Source organism: Stenella coeruleoalba (genome assembly GCF_951394435.1).
Source record: "Stenella coeruleoalba genome assembly, chromosome: 12".
Lineage (NCBI taxonomy): Eukaryota > Metazoa > Chordata > Mammalia > Artiodactyla > Delphinidae > Stenella > Stenella coeruleoalba.
In genome coordinates this window covers 58,786,859-58,808,816 of record NC_137158.1, presented here as the reverse complement: position 1 = coordinate 58,808,816, position 21,958 = coordinate 58,786,859, and the positions used below count along the sequence as shown (strand labels likewise).

General features: G+C 38.2%; 1 long non-coding RNA gene across 4 annotated transcripts in view; it reads left to right on the top strand.

The window, feature by feature from the left end:
• LOC307195678 overlaps positions 1-15,069 on the top strand; it is a 176,690-nt gene extending 161,621 nt beyond the window's left edge. For all 4 annotated transcript variants that reach the window (XR_013830917.1, XR_013830918.1, XR_013830919.1 and 1 more), the window contains one exon: positions 14,245-15,069. This is a non-coding gene — a long non-coding RNA (uncharacterized lncRNA). The remainder of the gene's footprint in view (positions 1-14,244) is intronic.
• The last annotated feature ends 6,889 nt before the right edge of the window (positions 15,070-21,958 follow it).

The following is a 21,958-nucleotide window of genomic DNA, read 5'->3' as shown; positions in this document are numbered from 1 at the left end:
ATGATGGCATTTCTGATTTTGGAATATAGATTTTAAAATTTGCTAAGACAAAATAGATATGAATTTATAGTCAGAGATTTTTAAAGGGAAGATGATTTGAGGAGATAGGTAGGCAATAATAAATAACACTTAGACCACATCATTCCTGTGATGAGAAAGAAACAAATAACATTCAGAGAGCATCCCAATCAGTAGCCACAGAATTTTAAAAATATACCCAGAAGGTGGTAAAAGAGGGGCCCATAAGTTAAGATGCTGTGCAGCTCTAGAATAGCTGGCCTGGCCAGCCAATCAGAGCCTCTGTGAAGTTCTCTATACCTCTCTCAGTCCTGTACTTCAGAAAGGTTTTTTAGCAAATCAAAACAAGTCAGGAGGCCATTCAGGATGGTTAGGGATTTGGCACACTTATATACCAAATGGTTAATGAAGGTGGTGACATTTGATCTGGAAGAAAAGATATCCCTGGAGACTCAGTGTCTGTCTTCAGAGGCTCAGAGGCTGATGTGTGGTTCAGCCTTCAGACTGGAGGTAGCAAGATGGTGGTCTACAGAGGTATGATGTTTGGCCAACTCATTGTTGGCCCAAATAAATTTTTTAAATGTTTTGAATTAGCCACTGACTCTAAAAATCATAAGATTTCACTTGAAAATCTTGCTCTCTGACCTCTTGAAGAATTAGAAATTCTATCTCATTTATATCAGCAAACAGCTGGAGAGGAGTAGCAGTTACCCTTTGTACAGGGCATGTGTCTTCCATTTCACCAATCACTGTTATTCTCCCTTACAAACTGAGGGAAACATCAGTTTATAGCCATCTTTCAGCATTTTAGCCATACTTTTTCTAATAGGATAATTATATTTTTCACATCTCTATCAAATTTTTAGCCATACTTTTTCTAATAGGATAATTATATTTTTCACATCTCTATCAAATTTTTTCTTACTCTCCAAAAGTATCACTCACTGTCATTCAAGATTGTAGCCCATGGTTTAGATTTATTCTGTATTGTGTTGGGTGTAGAATTAGAGTTCGTGAGAAGATTTTGGCCCAGTTAAAGAGTTTTCTAGCAGAGTTGTATGAAGAAGAGTGAACAGTGCTTTCAGAATGTGGCCATTGATGGCAAGTTCCCTGTAACTATAAATATTTCAGAAAAGGCTGAATGTCACGAAGTAGAAACAGCCTAAATGTTCACCTATGGATGGATAAAGAAAATGTAGAATATACATATTCTGCCTTAAAAAAAGGAAGGCAATCTATCCCTGGATGAAACTTGAGGACATTATGGTAAGTGAAATAAGCCAGTTACGGAAGGACAAATACTTCATGATTCCACTTAAAGGATGTGTCTAAAAGAGTCAAACACGTAGAAGCAGAGAGTAGGTCAGTGGTTGCCAAGGGCAGTGGGTGGTGGGGAGCTGTTATTCGATGGGTATAAAATTTCAGTTATGCAATATGAATAAGTTCTAGAGACCTGCTGTACAACATTGTGTCTATGGTTAACAACACTACGGAACACATAAAAATTTGTTAACAGGGTAGATCTCATGTTAAGTGTTCTTACAACAATTTTTTTTAAAAAAGGAGAAGTCTGAATGTTGACCATCATTGATGCTGTGTGAGAAATTCTTGTATGTCTTAGGATAGTTCATCATTGTTGGGCTACAGCTGAGAGACATAAACATAACTCCCACCCATCTGCCACTACTTTTTGACCAATATAGGAAAAAAAAATCACTTAAAAAAACTGTAACTGAAGCTGAATCCTGTACTGTTAGAATGTTGGGCTGAACTGCTGAGAAGATAGAAGATAATGGTAGTTCAGAGTAAGGTTCATCCTGCTACAAGGACAAGACAAGAGAAAAGCATATACTAAAAATGTTTAAAAATTGCATGTTTCCAGGGAGATAAGAAAACTTTGCCTTTGGGTCTCTAAGAAGGTATGGTCAGGGCAGTAAACAATTCTACTCAAGTGGAAATATAGCGCTGAAGGGCAACCAAGCATAAGCATGGATGTTATAGATTCCATGAAGCCCTGTTATGTGAGATAGTGACTCCAACTGCAATTATTGCTAATTTGTTTGTTACTCTTTTCAGTCTTCTAATCTCTTTAAACTCACTACCACAAGGTTCAGAATTTGTAAGTGTGCTGCAAACATGAAGCAGTTGAGGGCTGGACTCAAAGACTGAACTGGGCAGCCTGTGCTTTTGTCCAGCTCTGAGAGAGTAATAGACTCTTCATGGAGATCCTAGGCAAAAGAGAGCCTACTGTGAACTCATCTTGTTTTGTAAAGACAATAAAAAGTGTAGATACACACGGGACCATTTCTTTGATGTTCAAAGATATGAGACTCGATGCGTTTTTTCATATTCAATACACTTGGGGCAATAGCAAAATATGATTCCAGTCTAGTCACATCTGTTAACGTTGCTACACACCATTTGTTGATTCAATCAAGGAAATAGAAGACTTTCTACCTGTTTAGGCATAATGTTCTGGAGTCCATTATGGCTCCAGAACAGGTGCTACTCTGTGATGTGGGCCTCTACCCAATAACTTATATTACCCCTCTTAAATCAATCGAGATTAAGGCTGAAGATTAAGGAAAAACTTGAAAATAAATGCAAATAATGTACAAAATTCAAATTTGAAAAGTCAATGGCAATAAAGATTTAATGTCAACAGAAGAGCAAACTGTCTTTCCTTTTTTCCTGCTGTTTAATTTAAGGGGGCTTTTTTTTTTTTCATAGCAACAGAGTACTTCAAACCACTTTGTTGGGGATTTATGAGAATGTTTCTTCCCTGGGGCAACTCATTCTTCTCTTTGGAGACTCTTGCTCATTTGTGCATTAAGAAAAGAGTATAAAGTTTGTGGTGAAAGATTAGACAACTATTCTCAATTCATGGGTCCACAATGGCCATTGTCTCAAAATGTTTGTAAAAATATTGAGAATATCCTGTTCCTTTCTTCTCCAAATGCCAAAAGTTTATTCCATGTACATGGCAGAAAATATGAGTTTATCCTTGTTTTTATTATTTGATGAATTGATTTAAGTTAATGGAATACAGCAAACATTTTTTTAAGCACAGATGTTTTGCAATGTGTTACAACATAGTAAAATTATAAAATGTAATTGACATGCCTTTTTTTAACTGATATTTTTATTTAGATAATTGTGGAATCACATGCAGTTGTAAGGAATACAGAAAGACTCTTGTACACTTTGCCCAATTTCCCCCAATGGAAATATTTAGCAAAAGTATAATATAAAATCACAACAGGGATATTGACATTGATCAAACCCACCTCTATTATTCAGTTTTCCCCAAACATGCTTGTACTATGATTAATTCATAGTAATTTTGAGTGAATCTCTTTGTATGATTTTCATAGTGGTTGCTCTGAAGATTACAATATAAATACAGGACTTACCACAGTCTCCTGAATTCAACATTTACTGCTTTGAATGAAGTATGGAAATATCACTTCCATTTAAGTTCCTTTACCTTCCCCACTTCTAAATATCATTGTCTTGGATGTCAGATGGTGTTATAGTTTTTGTTTCAATCATCAAATATACTTTATAAAACTCATGAGAAAAAGATAGTTTATTGTATGTACCCGTATTTCTTTCCTCTCTGTGCTTTCTTCCTTCCTGATATTCCAACATTTCTTTTAAAAAAAATCATCTTCTGTCTGTTTGAAGAATTCCCTTCATCAAAAATTTAAGGGTGTGTCTGTTAGAAACAAATTCCTTTACTTTTCCTCCATCTGAGAATGTTTTTCTTTTCTCTCATTCCTGAGGGACATCTTTGCCAGGTTCAGAATTCATGGTTGACAGTTCTTTACTTTCAGCCCTTGATTAATATTGTGTCACTTTTTTCTGGCTTCCTTGGTTTCAGGCGATGTATCCGCTATCACTTGAACTGGAGTTTCTCTAAAGGTAATGCATTGTTTCTCTCTGGATTTTTGTCTCAAATTTTTCTTTTTCATTTTCAGAGGTTTAATTATTATGTGTCTTGATATGAATTTCCTTGTGTTTATCCTGTTTGGGTTTCATTTAGCCTCTTGGCTGTATCTTTTGCCAAATTGGGGGAGTTTTCAGCCATTGTTTCTTCAAATATTCTTTCTGCCCCGCCCCCCGTCACTCTCTTTCTGAGACTCCAATATTACTGTTGGATCTTTTATTATCCCACAAGTCCCTGAAGCTTTGTGTTTTTGTTTTGTTTTGTTTTAAGCCTATTTCCTCTTTGTTTTTCTATTTTTCTGTCTTCAAGTTTGGGTTAATTCTATTGTTCTGTCTTCAAGTTCACTGATTCTAACCTCTGTCATCACCACTCTACTGAGCCTGTACAGCAAGTGGTTTTTTAAAAATTCTGTTACTGTATTTTTCAATTCTATAATTTCTACTTGATTCTCTTTTATAACATTTATTTCTTTGCTGAGATTTTTTTTTCTCATCTGTTGCAAGAGAATTTGTAAGTGATTGTTGAAACACTTTTATAATGGTTGCTTTAAAATCCTCGTCAGAGAATTCCAACATTTGATCCATCTTGGTGTTACATTAGTTGATTACCTTTTCACACTGAAGTTGTGATTTTCTTGGTTCTTGATATGACAGGACATTTTCAATTGTATTCTAGGCATACTGTCTATTATGTAGCAGATTCTGGGTCCTATTCAATTCTCTTATTTTAGCAGCAGCATGCAGGTCTTGGCCTACTTTTGAGGGCTGTTCTTCCAATGGCAGTTTAATTTTTACTGATTTTGTGGTGTTATTTTGATCCGTTTGGTTTATCAGGTGCCACTGGGGCTCTCACAGGCCCCCGCTGGTGCTGCCTGAGGGGGATGGCAGGGGTTTCCCCAGGCTGGGCCACTCAGTGGGATCTCTCAGTGGGGAAGGGCATGGTACCTCTTTCCTGCCCTGGTGTCTCTGAAGGGTGGGAGCAGGGGAAGTCACAGACATAGGGACTTCCTGGACCAAGCTGTTGCTTCTGCTGGGCCCCTCATCTACCTGCACTGGTAGCTTTGGCCCAAGAAAGAGAATCTCAGGCCCAAAGGGAAAAAAAGTCTTCCCATACTAGCCTACTTGCTGAGACTTGGTCCCCTTATCAGGTTCTACTTCTGCCCCAGATAAACATGTTATTTAAAAATTACCTTTAATGGTGATATGTAGAAAAAGCTAGTTTAATGATGATTGGGAATATTTCCAGGCTGTATTTGTGCAGTTGATTTTGGAGTATGTTTCCTAGAACTCCAATTCCACAGGCTTACCTTGGGGCATAATCTGATATTGCTGTTCGGGACATCAGTTACCTTCTTATCTGTTGGAATGATGACATCCAAAGAGTGTTGATGCCAAGCTGGAGAGAGGCCCAAAGGTAAATCACAGGTTTTTACCTCAATCATTGGTTTTATCACAGACTCAGATATAGCAGACAATGCAGACTTATCAGATTTGATAACACAGTTATCCTTCCAGGATGGACTTGAGGACACAGGGAGGGGGAAGGGTAAGCTGGGACGAAGTGAGAGAGTGGCATGGACTTATATACACTACCAAACGTAAAATAGATAGCTAGTGGGAAGCAGCTGTATAGCACAGGGAGATCAGCTCAGTGCTTTGTGACCACCCGGAGGGGTGGAATAGGGAGGGTGGGATGGAGACGCAAGAGGGAGGGGATATGGGGATATATGTGTATGTATAGCTGATTCACTTTGTTAAAAAGCAGAAACTAACACACCATTGTAAAGCAATTATACTCCAATAAAGATGTTAAAAAAAAATTATCCTCCTACTTCATGGGACAGACTCTTCACCTTTCTGCACTCTCCAAAAAAAAAAGCACAAAATAAATAAAAACAAACAAAAAAACCTTGATAATTGAGACAGTGGAATATTATTTGGTGCTAAAAAATGAGCTATTAAGCCACGAAAATACATGAAGGAAACTTAAATGCATATTGCTAAGTGAAAGATGTCAATTTGAAAAGGCTACATACTGTATGATTCCAACTATATACCACATTCTGAAAAAGGTAAAACTATGGAGATAATAAAAAGATCAGTGGTTGCCAGATGTTGGGGGCAGAGAAGGATGAATAGGTAGAGCACAGAAGTTTTTAGGGCTATGAAACTATTCTGTTTCATTCATCTGTACTATAATGGTAGATATATGTCATTATACATTTGTCCAAACCCATAGAATGTTCAACACAAAGAGTGAATCCTAATGTAAACTGTGGATTTGGGGCAATAATGATGTGTTAGTGTCAGTTCATTGGTTGTAACAAGTGTACCAGTTGCTGGGTGGAAGAGGTTATACATGGGGGTGGGGTATATGAAACTCTGTACTTCCCACTCAGTTTTGCTGTGAATCTAAAACTGCTCTAAAAAATAAAGGCTATTAATTTAAAAAATGGATTGACATAGATTCTTCTCTTCCTCTCTTTTGTCTTAGTAGATGAGGTGACTATCTTCTGCCCTGTCTCTCACCAGTTCTGAACTTACAGCTGTGACAAGGGTTGATGTGTCACACAAATCTGCAGAGTACCATCACTTAGACTAAGATGGGAATGGTGCCTACCCAGGAGTTGGGCACGCAATAGTCACTTCCTCCTAAACCCCCAAACTCTGTGCTCTCTCCCTCCTCATGATGCTTGCAGTCTCATACTCAGCCTCGAAAAACACGTTTTCCTTTTCTTAGCCTAGATAACTCCCATTCTTCATTCATATCAAGGTCAAGTGCCACCTTCTTCCTTCACAATCCCTTTCCCCGCTTGCCTAGCCCTCATCATGGCCAGGTTTCCGTTCTCCAAGTCTCTGTAGCATAATGAGCTTCCCTTGTATACAGCTCTCAGCATCTGAGGTAGCAATGTCTTTTTCTTGGCTACCTGCCCCATTAGATTGTGAGCTCTTTGAAGGCAGAGTATATGTATTTTACTTCTGTATCTCCAGGCTCCTGCTTTTCCTATCACAGAATAGGGGCTTGGTACATGTTTACTAAATAAATGAATGAATAAGTGAGCTAATATCATTGCTATTACTAAAATCTGGTGTAATTTGGCATCCATGGGGTGTACAGTACTCCACTGGGCTTCAGGACTTGATACAGAGCTCATTCATAGCTCCTACCTTTAAAATATCTCCATCCATTGGTCCATCCAGACAATATTTATACCCCTTAATCCAGTGCGGTTCATGTTTATTAGGCTACTTGGCTCTATAGCTGATTCTATGGGAAGGAGTACAAAACAATCGTAAAAATAAAACACTAGGAATTTCAAAGAGCTCCCACCGGCTTTCTTTCCACTGACAAGTGTAACCCTAACCATCCAAACTCCTTTATTTAAAGAACGAGCCATTCTTTCTGGCTTGAAACATCAAACAACAATTTAAGGATTCTCGCAATATTAGAGTAAGAAATGGCATTGTATCCAATGTACATATAAATAGGCTGAACAAATATTCCCAGTGCTGACGGAGCGTGTACTATGCACAGAAGAGAAATTTCTGGAAGGAGGGGACTTACACAAGTTATACTGCAAATGAAGAGTTTCAGTGTCTTTTTCCCCATATTATGTTACTCTAAAACCCAAGAAATTATTAGGGCTTGACCTGTGTTCTGGTTTTCTTACCTGAAAAAAAAATTGATGTGTGTCTGTTTGTTTCAATTACTAGTATACCAGAGTTGAAAAGTACCAGGGCCTCCTGCAGCCAGCAATTAATTTACACATGCACCAGGGCATGCACTGAGGGCATGGCCTGGTTTCAGGAGAAATGTGCCCGTGGTTATTTTGTAAGCTAATGTAAGCTTGTGCCTCATTACTGGGTCTGTCATTGACTAGCTGTGGCTCAGAAAACCCGTTTCTATTTTTTGCCTTGTTAAACTTATCGTGTGACCTTAATCTTTTAACACTTCTCTACCTCAATGTCCTCACCTACGCTGTGCTTTTCCATTTACAGAGGATAAATAAGGTGGTGAAATATTGATTGACAGGAAAAATAAGTGTTTGCCCCAGCAAAATATTGATTTTTATGAATTAATTCTATAAATTCCGATTCTTTGTAAACACAGTGAAAATGAGATGTCACAAAGGAATATAAGAAAAGAAAATCTGCCAAGTGATAAGTTAAGAGAATCTTGCTAGTTACTGTGATAACTATCCCACATATTATTATTATTCATAATGTTGAGTTCATGGGGCTTTACTACAGAAACGCCACAGTTTGAATTTCTTTCTGTCCAATTGGACATGTCATTCACAGGAGCTACATAATGAGAAGGATGAAATTATCTCAGGCATCTCGTTAGAAAACAAAGAATGTCAAAACCTGAAAGGACTTAAGTGTGCCTCAACTCAACTAGCTTTTCTGAGTCCTGAAATTTTTTATTTGAGGGTCACAGAGGTGAATTAACTTGATTAAATTCACATAGCTAGTGTCATGAATAGAACCTATGTATCTTGACTCCTAATTCAAAGTTGGCTACTCTTTACTATATCAGTGCATTAAGTAAGCTTCTTTCCTTTCCAAGGATATGCATTTTGTTTATTACAGCAAGGCTGAAATGTAATGTAAGAACTATAACTTGGTGGTTAAGAACATGGGTCAGGAATCAGTCTGAGTTCAGATTCTTTTTTTTTTTAATTAAATTTAATTTTTTAACATCTTTATTGGAGTATAATTGCTTTACAACGGTGTGTTAACTTCTGCTTTATAACGAAGTGAATCAGCCATACATATATCCCCATATCTCCTCCCTCTTGCATCTCCCTCCCACCCTCCCTATCCCACCCCTCTAGGTGGTCACAAAGCACCGAGCTGATCTCCCTGTGCTATGTGGCTGCTTCCCACTAGCTAGCTATTTTACATTTGGTAGTGTATATATGTCCATGCCACTCTCTTACTTCATCCCAGCTTACCCTTCCCCCTCCCCGTGTCCTCAAGTCCATTCTCTACATCTGCATCTTTATTCGTGTCCTGCCCTAGATTCTTCAGAACTGTTTTGTTTTTAGATTCCATATATATGTGTTAGCATAAGGTATTTGTTTTGTTCTTTCTGACTTCACTCTGTATGACAGACTCTATGTCCATCTAACTCACTACAAATAACTCAATTTCGTTTCTTTTTATGACTGAGTAATATTCCATTGTATATATGTGCCACATCTTCTTTATCCATTCATCTGTTGATGGACACTTAGGTTGCTTCCATGTCCTGGCTATTGTAAATAGAGCTGCAATGAACATTGTGGTCCATGACTCTTTTTGAATTATGGTTTTCTCAGGGTATATGCCCAGTAGTGGGAGTGCTGGGTCGTATGGTAGTTCTGTTTTTAGTGTTTTAAGGAACCTGAATTCAGATTCTGATGGTACAACTTAATGTGAGAACTTGGGAAAGTTATTAATTGACATAACCTTTCCATTTCTCCATCTGTAAATGGATAAAATAATAATAATCAACCCATAGGATTTGTGGGGGGGCGATAAAAATGATATAATCCACATAATAGTAGATAGTACAGTCTGTAGCACTATTTAAGTAGGTAATAAATGAAAGCAAAGCATACAGCAAAAAGTAAGTTGTTTTTTCTCCTGGAGTATTTTTGCACAAGTCCAGTTAAGTTACAGAGACATGTCTTATGTCTGTACGTGTTTGAAAACTTGAGCTTTCTTTCTTTTTATCTTTTAAACAATTATTTATTTATTTAAAAAATTTTTTATTTTATATTGAAGTATAGTTGATTTATAGTGTGTTAGTTTCAGCTTTACAGCAAAGTGATTCAGTTATACATATACATATATCTATTCTTTTTCAGAACCTTTCCCCATAGAGATTATTACAGAGTACTGAGTAGAGTTCCCTGTGCTATACAGTAGATCCTTGTTAATTATCTATTTTATATATAGTATTGTGTATATGTTAATCCCAACCTCCTAATTTATCCCTCCTCCCAATCTTTCCCCTTTGGTAGCCATAAGTTTGTTTTCTAAGTCTGTGTGTCTGTTTCTGACAAAATTCATTTGTATCATTTTTTTAGATTCCACATATGAGTAATATCATATGATATTTGTCTTTCTCTGTCTGACTTACTTCACTCAGTATGATAATCTGAGCTTTAGATGTTATCTCAAGAATAAGATTCAAAGAGCTGAAAGAAATGACTGGGAAATATGTGAAAAGTTCTTGAATGTTTGTTTATTTGAAATAGATAATTGATTCTGAAGTCAAGCCTATAGCAAATCTCAAATATGTAAAGGAACACAGTACATCTTAATTTGGAAGAGGAAAGGAGAACGGCCAAGGAGGACAAGCTTTCAGTGAGATTTCCAATTGTTACTTTTCCCTTTTAAAACCCCTAGGGGCTAGACTCATCTTCCAAGTTTCACACCTGGCCCTGATAACTTGTTTCACAGTCCTTCAGAATACAGAAGTATGGCAAGACGTATGAATCCAGCCACCATGCAGGTCAAATAAGAAGCAATGTCAGGTTTTGCACTTCCCTACTTTCATCTCTTGTCTGAGTTTAATAGATGAGCTCCATGTAATTTGAGCCAGCTCTAGACAACAGAATATAATCCCGACACTACTCCAGGAAGAGAACGTCTCCACTCTGCATCTCACTTCTCCGACTGTGTTTCCATTTTCTCTGCCAGGCACAGGTGATTCAGTCTCTCTTGCCCTCATTCTCTCTGCCACTCTGCAGGCTGCCGATGAGCCCATATTCAAGTCCAGTTGCTGTGTCAGTAATGAAATCTCAAACCACAGTCCTTCCTTGTTATCACTTGTAGTTCTTTTCACCTTGACCATTACGAACCCTGTATATGACTTTTCAATATAGAATATAAGTGCACGTTGGCCAAGGAGATCCACAAGTTAATTATGCCAGTGGTTCTTCTTCCTATTTCTTGAACGTTACATGTAAGTAAGCATATAACCATCCACATTGCTCCTTACACATTTTCCTCTCTTATAAGCCTTGAAAGCTGTAAAAAAGTTAAGCTTCATTTTAAAAAATTCACTTACTACTCATTTGGAGAATGTACGAAAGCACCAGGACTTTATGTAATCACTTTGCTTTGAAAGAAAATGATATCATAGTCTCAGCAACGCATTTTTGTAGTGCATTTTTCCAAGAAATTAAATATTAAATAGTGTATCTGCTCGATGTACGAGAGCAGAAGCTGGATGGTGGCCTACTGTATTTTATGAAGATGGCACTGTGGGCTCTATGTGCGTGTTTTGTTTCTCTCGACATTGTCCTTTCAGACAGAACCCCACTGGCACTCTAGGCAAAGGCCTAGACTTTTAAGGCATATACCTTGTATACAGACTCTACCCTCTACCTTTTACTCTATTATCCTCCTTCCATTTTTCCTTTTCCTCCCACTTTCTGCATGTATCTTTTCCTGTTTTATATTTTTAAAGGCTTCTTAAATACTTTCCAGAATGAGGTATGAGTGAGTGAATGATAAATGATAAATGACACACTTCTAAATGTGATCTGTATGTTTGCCTTACTCTTACATTTTAGTTTTAAAATTAAAAAAACCTAACAACCCAACATTTTGCTTATTAATACCGTAGCTCCTAGGATAATGAAGTCTAAATTAATTTATGTATTTGTTGATTGTTTGTTTTGTACCAGGTTCTATAATATGTGTTAATACAGTGGTATGTAAAAAGATGTGGTTCCCAACCCCCTGGAACATACATTCTGTATAAATAAAGTTTTCTACTAATTAATTACTACAATGTCTGCACCAGTATTTTCTCTTCGATATATTTAACTTTAATATACCTTGCAATACTTTCACTATACAAATGTGTGTTTCTTTGCATTTGTGATGTGTGCATCTATTTATATTAAACTTGTCTAGTCTGACAGAGAATACAGTGCCACAGAACCTTCTGGTCTTCTGTTGAGTATTGTTAGGATTGTCAAGATAAGAATTATTGATTAGGATTCTGTCTTCATATAACTCTCCAATAGATTTTAGTCTCTGTGAGTGTAATTGTTTATAGGATAAAATTTATTTTCTTTTGCTCATTATAGAAGGAATTTCCTCTGAGGGTTATAGACAGTCCCCACTACCTTATAAATCAGAACTGATGTTTAGCTGTTAAACTAAATCAGGAAGTGTGGTACTGTGTGTGTATTCATGTGTGTGTGTGTGTGTGTGTGTGTGTGTGTTTGTGTGTATGAGTGCATATGATGACACATTCATAAATACGCAGCAAGTAGTCAAATCCTGATTCTCTTAAGCACGTACTTTTATCTTTCCTTTCCTCCTCATTAAATCCTTTAATTATCTATTTGCTTATGGGCTAAGTGGGTTGAACAGGCAAGACACCTGCCCTCTAGCATTATTGTCGAAAGATTTTATTAAGCACATCATTGCCCTAGGCACTGGGTAGTTGCTGCACCAAAAGAGCTGCGTACTCCGAGTTTCCAGGTTTTTTCCTTGTCAGAGATGGTTCTTATGCAACTTAATCTCCACATTCATGGAATTAAAATATAGTTTTTTTTGTTTTGTGGAAGATTGATTCAAAGTACACCAATTCAAGTATACGTCCCCATTCATAGTTCTGTGGAAGTAGCTGTTTTCTTTTTCTGGTTCTTTTACTTCCATAGTATCTTTTCTTCTCTCTGTCCCAGATTCTGTCTTTCTCATGTAAGAAATCCTTACATATTTTAATGAGCATTTTGGGGGAAATCATAGGATATTAAATTCAGTTTGATATTTATCTGACTGACCATCTGTTCAAACCCATTTGAGAAAAATATCTTCAATAATTACAACTGCAATGCCTATAATGTGCGCCAGAGCACTGCACAATTCCAGGGGCACCAGCTGTAGTCTCTGTGACTCAGACCTCACAACTACATGCGTAAAGGGACCCCCAGAGCTCCAGCCCTGGCTCTGATCTTTCTCCTGTGCCTCATCTGTCTGCTGAATGTCCCGCCTTCTCAATATCAACATATCTAAAAATGACATTTTCTTTTAACTCCTCTCAACTCAATCAATTCCTTGCACTGATTTCCCCATCTTGGTTCTTTCAATCCTGAAAAAAATCCAATATGCTGAAGTCCTTCGCCTTGCTTTGTATTTAGTTAGTCACATAAATGTATTGACTCTTTTATCAAAATATTGCAGGCATCCATCCAGTCCTGCTTCTTGCTGGTTCTAACGCTCCTGGTTTAAGTTTGTGTCTTAATTCATATCTGGGCTCTTGCCAGTCCCCTTTCTTAACAGGGCCTGTCTCTGTTTCACTGATCAAAACTCCACTTAAAACTCCCACTGAAGTCGGCTAGTTGCCATGACTGAAAGAGATTTAGGCTTCCAAGCACTCCTGTGGAATGTATGATTATTTTCTAAAATAGTCAATAAAGTTGTAAGCTCCTCAAGGGGCACTACAGCTCCTGATGCATCTTGTATATTCACATACCCAGCTCTGCGATTATCACCTAGTCCATGATCAGGAAGTAAACACATGTTCAGACCTCTCTCTGAGCCCCAGGTGCTTATGTCCAGCTACCTTTTACACATCTCTATCTGAGAACATCAAACAATAATCATTGTGTCCCCATCAAATCTTTCCCCTTTACTGCCTAGTTCTGTGAATCATCCACTCTCCACCCAGGTACCCAAGCCAGAGACCTCAGCTCATCCTTCAATCTTCCTCTTTCCAAGCCCCAACATTCACTCAGTCGCCAGACCCTGCTGAATTGTCCCAGCATGCTAGCCACCTCCTTGAGTTTTCTCAGTCCACCCTTAGTACTGTTATCTTCACATAAGCGCTGTGTTTCTCGGTTGTATTGCTGCAGTGGCCTCACAGCTCCCACAGTCATCAGTCTTTCTCCCTCTAATCAATGCCATTTTAGTGATCTTTATACATTGGGAAACTGAACCTACAACTTTGTTGCTTAAAACTCATCATTGTTTACCAGTAGCCTTCCTGGTAAAGTTCAAACTCCATAACGAGACATCGAAGACTTATTTTCTGACTTTTGCTTTGCACTTCTTTCCTCCCTTCCCCTCCAAACTCCATTAGTAATGGTGACTGACTCTCCGAAGGTCTTTTCCCCAGGTAATTTGTCCAAGCCAGTCATGGTAGTCCTGAATTCTCTTTTCTAGTGAATATTTAGGAAAGGCTAAGTGACCCAGTTTTGGCCAGTGGGGTGTGAGAAGAAGTCTGCTGATAATGTTCTAGGAATTATTTTCTCATTTAAAATACAGACCCAAGGAAAAGACAGCTCCTTTCTGCTTCTGGGTATTCCCCTGGCTGGAAATGATATCTGGACATTGTGCAGCCATCTTGCTACAAGAACAAGGATAAGACCAAAAAAGGGAAGAGAGCAGAGCCACAAGAATTTCAGAAAAGCATTGTTGGAGACCCGGTGCACTGCTCCTGGACCATGCCCTATTTATGAGCTACCGTTCAGGGGAGACGATACATTTCCTCATTGCTTAGGCCAGTCTAAGTTTGGGTTTTCTGTTATGTGCAGTTGAAGTTATGATAAGGAGTTGCTCCAAACATGCCATGCTTTCTGTTTCCTTCTGATCTGTGCAGATGCCCCCAGCTAAAATGCCTTTTTTTTCTAGGTTTCAGGTCTAAAAAAAAAAGTCAAGCCTTTCCCAACTGCCCAAAGTAGCCATGGTAAAACTCTTTGCTTACCCAAATCTTAGAACTTTTCACTACGGTTAAAATTACTCATCTGTCTCCTCCAGTAGTCTTGTTCTGGACATGTCAATCATGGTTCTTTCATGCCCATGGTACCTTTTAATTCATTCATGTATACATTTATTTGACAAACATTTATTGAGCACCTGCTATGTGCCAAGCATTATTGTAGATACTGGGATACAAGAGTAAATTAAGAGTAAATCAAGCCAAGACGTTCCTTGCCATCATGGAGTTTAAATTCTAGGAGGGAAGGCAGTCAATAAACGAAGAAGCAGATATACAACATGAAGAGTTCAAGGAAATAGTGATGGGATGAGGGTCATAATTTAGATAAAAGGTCAGAGAAGACTTCTCTGAAAAAAGCCCTAAGGGAAATAAGAGAGTAAGCACATGGATGCCTGAGAAAGGAACATGCCAGGGAGAGAGGACATTGAGTGAAAAGGTCTTGAGGGGAAAGAGTGCTTGGTGTTCTGAGGACCAATAGGTGGCTGGAGCAGGGTGGAGAGCGGGGCAGAGCGGTGGGAGATAAGCATCAGGAAGTAACTTAGGAAGAGATGTGGGATCTCGTAGACCTAGAAGTTTAGATTTGATTCAGAATAGAATATTTTCAGTGAGGAACAACATGATTTGAGCTGAGTTTTAAGTGTATTTTACTAGCTTCTGTGTGAGGAAAGGGCTGTGGTGAGAGGGGAGGGGAAACAGGAGACCGTCACTGTGGTCCAGGGGAGAGACCATGGTGGCTGGACCAGGACATAAGGCGTGGCCATTTCTAAGAGATGTTGCCACACTCACTTCCTTGCAGAGGAAAGTAGCCCTGGATTTATGACCAGACAGCTCTCTTCCCACTGCCAAACCTCCTCAGCCCCTGCTACTGGACTTGATGTTGGTGTCCCATCCCAGAACAACTCATCATAAACTCTCCGCTGACCTGTGAGACAGCTTCAAATGAAAAGCAATGTCAAGATATGAATGAGTCATTCGGTAAGCCACAGAAAGAAGTGAGAAGAACCACAGAAAAGGAGACAGGAATGAATAGGTGGGCTGTATCAGGGGCAGAGTGTAGAGTAGGAGCCATGCATTGAATCTTCTGTGGCAGAGACAAGTTGGCTTGATCTCTAGAGAAGCCATGGGTGCTGAGTGGACTCTGGGTTCCACCTCTGTGGACCCATAGTGAGTTTCCTGGTTCCCAGGAGTCCTGATTATTCCTGTTGCCTTCTCGCATTGCCACATGTAGCCCTACTGTAAATCCTTATTAATAGAAAATTACTTGAACGAACCTATGCTTCCTGCATCCAGGATATCAAGACTTTGGGTTGTCCCAACAACCTTACAGGGAATTAGGATGTATGACATTTGGTTGTGGCCTTGGAGCAAGTGGGAAGCTGTAAGACGCCGGTTCGAATCTCACCATGGACGCCAAGAGGCCATGGTCTGCAGTGGCAAGTGAAACTTTTGCCTGTAATTTCACACACGCCCAAAATGTGTTCTCTTTGAAGGCAGCACTTTGCAGGACTTGGTGGCTGCTGTGTTTGTGAAGTGTCAAGAAGCTCAAAAATGTAACCACAAAGGAGTTGGATGGTTGCTTCTCTCAGAGTTAGATACTTTCGAAAATAAATTTGTAAGCTCTGACCTGGGTTGCTTGACTAATGGCAGATAAGGAAACAGTGCACCATTATATAACCATGGCAAGCTGAATTTTCTGCCTACATCCATATCCGAGGCTAGGAGCCCGCTGAATATCGTGTTCAGAAATTTTTTTTGCATTGAAGAAATGAAGCGTTAAACACATCCTCTTTCTTGAATGTGAGCTAAGAAATAACTGCTTCACTGGTAATGGGAATAGAAGCTGAAACGAAGCACAGTGTAGGGTCATGCTGAGATAAAATTTTGAGTAAAAAATAAGTAATGAGAGTCAAAGAGCCAGAGACAAGAGCGTGGGCATTTACAAGTGAGGAGTGGCACTTATAGTAGAAACAAGATGGACAGAGATCACAGTGGTGGAGGAGCAACAGATCCTTTTTCCTGAGGGACAAAGCAACACTGGAGTCTAGAAGCTGCGCTGGATTCTTCCAGTGCCCCGACAGCAGTCCCATCAGGTCAGACGCCTGCCTGTGCAGCTGTATTCGGTGCCCAGGGTGGTTTCAGCCTGCTCTGATATTGGAGAGGCATACACCTTCTGAATTGCTCTGAAAGCTCATAATGAGGTAAATATGAAGCAATTTTAACAGTCATTTAGAAAGTGATTTCACATGTATTTTTCAGTTGATGCAAGAATCCTAATAGATTGTTACAAGAGGGAGTATCTTCATTTGACACATTCACTTGACTTTCCTTTGGAAAAGTTACACAGCTCGTGGGTAGTATGACTTCTCCAAGTCCCATGTTCTTGCCACAATTTCAAGGAACGACACAGCTCTCCAATGAGCAATGGACACCATTTAGGTTCCATATTGAATGTGTAGGTCTCTTGCATTATATCTTAAGTCCCATACATTAGGATTTAATTATCTAGGTTTCAAGATCCTAGCTTCCTGGTGATTAATAATAGATATTGTTTGTTTTTCTTTTGAATGACAAGTTCCATTCAGAGAGTCAGAAAGTCGTGTGTTCGCCGCTGAAAATGTACGATAAAGCACAGGGGCTATTTGATGCTCTAGGTTTCTGTCTGCTGAGGAGTGCTTGTATTCAGTCACACTTAACAGACATGATAGGCACTGATAGTCTTAAGAAAATGACTTTGATATATTAGGAGGACAAAAAAACCCACAGTTTCCTTAAAAATGTTTCAAATCCACACACAGAGTAGTAAAAATGGCAAAAAAAAACCCCAGGTTTTTCAATAAATTGATTTTTATTTCTTCAATACTCAATGCCAAGTCATCTTCTAACTTCTTTTGTCTGTAAACTACAAGGAGTAACAAAGAAAAACACGATCAGATAAAACAGCCTTTCCCTCTTAGCTGGTCCTACCACTGAATCAGTAAACTTATGTCCTATTTGTGTGAGACTCATGTTAATTCATGGTAGAATTATAGATTTTCAGGGCTGTCAGAAACCTGAAAGATCATCTGGTCCCACCATCGATCTCAAACTTATAGAATATTCTAGCAATTTCATTGCTTGCAAAGAGTGAATTATTGTTTCCTGACACTGTATTCCTGGGACTTTCTAAGAAGTCTAGCCAAATAAACCAACACTCTAAACGAAACATAATAAACAACAACACTCTACAATTATAGCAATTGAAAGGCAATGTGTCTAAAATTTCCTTGCACTGGAGAAGCCCTTTGTGGTTGATCGATGTGATGTTGCCACGTGAACTTCTTTGTATCCAGGCCTCATGACCTCAATAGAGACAAGGACTCAGCTCTGTAGGGTCCAGTAAAGACTCACACAAAGTAACGATGAAAAAAAGAATTGGTGCACACAGAGCAGGACTCTAGGATACATTCTTTTCTTTTCTTTCTTTCTTTTTTTTTTTTAATCTGGTAAATCCTCAGTAAATTTAGATGGACTGATGTGAAGCTGCACTAGTAATTTAGTAAGATTGAATGATAGATTCAATAACAGATCGACGTGTGGCACAGTGAGAGTCCAGAAAACTCCTCTTGTCGGGATATTCTAATAATCTTCTTAGAGACATTCTTAATCAACTGCACCAGCCTTTCAAATACAGGATTTTAATGAGACACAGAGATGTTCTAATCCTTCTAGTCAGCTGAAGTTATTGCAGGAATAACAGTGTCAAGGAATACACAGTTGCTTGTAACTGCCATGGAGCTGTGATTGTTTCAATAAAGGGTTTAGGAAGAAAGGAAGTGAAGATTAGAGCTCACATCTGCCAGACTCTCAAATCCATACTAAAGTCCACAGTATTATTCTTTCTCTCAGTCAATGCAAAGCGTATATTCAAAACAATATGTTAGGGAAGCAGCCGCATGGCACAGGGATATTGGCTCGGTGCTTTGTGACAGCCTGGAGGGGTGGGATAGGGAGGGTGGGAGGGAGGGAGACGGAAGAGGGAAGACATATGGGAACATATGTATATGTATAACTGATTCACTTTGTTATAAAGCAGACACTAACACACCATTGTAAAGCAATTATACCCCAATAAAGATGTTAAAAAAAAAACAAAAAAACAATGTGTTATCAGCTTTTGGGAATAGCATGGAAATATTTCCATCAAATATATTTTGCTGTAAGTAGACAAGATGTATCGACAACTTGAAAATTCAGGTGTGTCAGATGGGAAATCAAAGATAATGGGGTAATGCTCACAATGATCATTTCCATGCACAGTGTGTAATCAATTATAAGCCATTTTAATGTAAATTTTTCTACTTGACCCTCACAACAACCCAGCGGAGGTTCAGAGGTATTGAACAACTTATTCAAGGTCACAGAAATAATAGATGGAGTCAGTGAGTCCCAAATACAAAGATTCTCAGATAGCTTTTAAATTGGTCAAACTCCAGACCCATATTTAGATTGACAGAGGCCATTTTGAGATCAAATCATATTTGATGCTACTCTTCCAACTCATTCAATTGATTTTTTTAAAATTCAAGATACGAAGTTCAAGTTTAGGAAAAGTCCCCAGTGGACAAAGATAGGATGCTCTGGTTTCAAAATAGCAGGCTGAGCATGCAATAAATTCTGATGTCTTACAACAAACCCTAGAAATGAATGTGTGTGTGTGTGTGTGTGTGTGTGTGTGTGTGTGTATAGTCACACTCGCCCTAATAAAAGAAAGAAAATTTAAAAAAATTGTGACGAATCCCTACATTACTTAAAATAAATGGAATCAGATTTTAAAGAGGTAAACAGCAGCACCAAACATGTGCATAAACCCAAGGGAGTCACACCACAAAAAATAAGAGAAACACCAAATGCAGTTCAAGCTAAGAAGTGGTGGAAACCGGAAGCTGGAGGAGGCCAAGGGGGCGGTCAGGAGGATACTTGATTGGGTTATTGTCTTCAAAAGTACTTGGCAGATGACCCCTTAGAAACACATACACAGATGCTCACACACACGCACACACTCTATTTTAGGGTAGGAATCTGTGACAAAGAGTATCCATTTCCAAGAGAAGCAATGCTTGGGGCAGAGGGCCAAGCCCTTGGTGACAGGCAGAGGAGCAGGAATTGTTAAGCTCAGACCAGGTGCCGCGATGTCCCACCAGGGGCATCCTGCCCTCCTCCCACACTTGTTTAAAGCCTTGTGGAGCCCAATCCCCATATTAGCTTTGGCTTTTCCCTGCAGATAAGCTTTGTATACAGAGGCAGCTGACCATCCACAGGAAGCATAGTAGAGAGAGAGGCCCAAAGTTAAGAATGAGAGACCAAGGAAAGCCACCCAGTGAAAGAGAGGCAAAACACAGAAGTTAGTCTGAAAAAACAGCTAATAAAGCATTAAGAACAAGATGTGTAAAATGAATCTAATGCTATCACCAGAAACTGTAAAGAAAATATTGCACTCAGGAAACAAATTACAAGAGGTTAAAAGAAAGAACTAATTAGAAATTCAAAGTTCAATAACCATACTTGATTAAAACACACACACACACACACAACTAATAGCTAACTAAGTATAGAAGAAGTTTTCCTCAGTCTGATGGAAGTTATTTACTAGAAATATCTAGCAAAGATTATACTTAATGGTGAAACATTCAAAGCCTTGCAAGTAAAACCAGGAATAAGATGAGAATCCTGGCTGTCATTGGCTAATATTCCAATTGTACTAGAGTAACGCCAACAAGTCAAAAACAAGAAGTAAAAGGTATAATGATTAGAAAAAAATGTGATTATTTATAGATAATGTAACTGTTTACCTGAAAAACATATAATAATGAATGATAAGCTATTGGAAGTACATGAACTAATCTGAAAGTGAGTCTGATATGCTATCAACGGACTAAAACCAATGGCTTCCATATACCTGAGCAATTACCATTTAGAAAATCCCAATCATGATAGCAGTAAAGACAATGAAGTAACAAGAAAGAAATGTAAGAAAGAGTAGAATACATTTATAGAGAAAATTATGAAATGTTATTGAAGGACATAAAGTAAGACCCCAATAAATGGTGAGATACAATGGTCATTGTATACCATTGTATACATTGTATAATGGTCATTATTACAAAGATGTTGCTCTTTTTCAAATTAATATGTAAAAGAAGTGCAGTCCCAACCAATATCCCCACCAGACTCTTCATACAAGTTGACAAACTGAATGTAGAATTTGCATGGAAAACTAAATTTGCAAAAATAATCAAAACAATTCCGAAAAAGAACTCTAATGAGCTGGACTTGCCCTATCACACCTCAAAGTTTATTACAAAGCTAGAGTAAATAATGTGGTTTGGTGCAGGAATAAACAAATAGATTAATGAACCAGACAGAGAGCCCAGAAACAGATTCATAGCCATGTGGGGACTTGGAAGAAAGGATGAACTACTCAATAGTTTTTTATGGCAACTGCCCTCTATATAGAAAAAACCAATTACATCTCTACAAAAAAGCAAATAAAACTGTATTATAGATCTAAATGAAAAGCAAACTGAAAACTACTTAAAGAATATCTAGAATATATTTATAATTGGCAAGTAAGAAAGTATTTCTTAAGACACAAAACGCAAAAAACAGTTAAGAAACATTTGCAAATATGCCTACCTTTGATTATAAAATATATCCCCAAGAGACTTTATTAAAAAATTATAAGATAAGTGACAGACTCAAAGACTTTATTTGCAACCTATATAACAAAGGATTCATATCTAGTACATATAGGGAAAGGTTAAGAAAAACAACATATTTTCATTAACCAGTCTGGCAAAATTTAAACATTAGATAATATTAAATTTGGTCAGATCCTGGTGATGATTTTTTGATTTTGACGTCAAAGGCAAAGGCACAAAAGAAAAAAGTAAAATAGGACTACGTCAAATTAAAAAGCTTCTGCACAGCAAAGAAAACCATCAACAAAATGAAAACCTCGCAGGTTGGCGAGGACTTGAAAACAGGAGCACTTATAAACTGTAGGTGTGAATGTAAATGGATGTGATCACCTTAGAAAGGAATTTTCCAATAGCCAGAAAAATTTAAAATATGTATACCTTGGAGTTCTACTTCTGGCATATACCCTTGACAAAATTTTACACCTGTGCCAAGTTTGTTCATAATGTTTTTCTTAATAGTGAAAAATTAGAAGCAATATAAAAGTGTACCAATCAGGGATGGATAAATAAAAAGTGGTGTGTT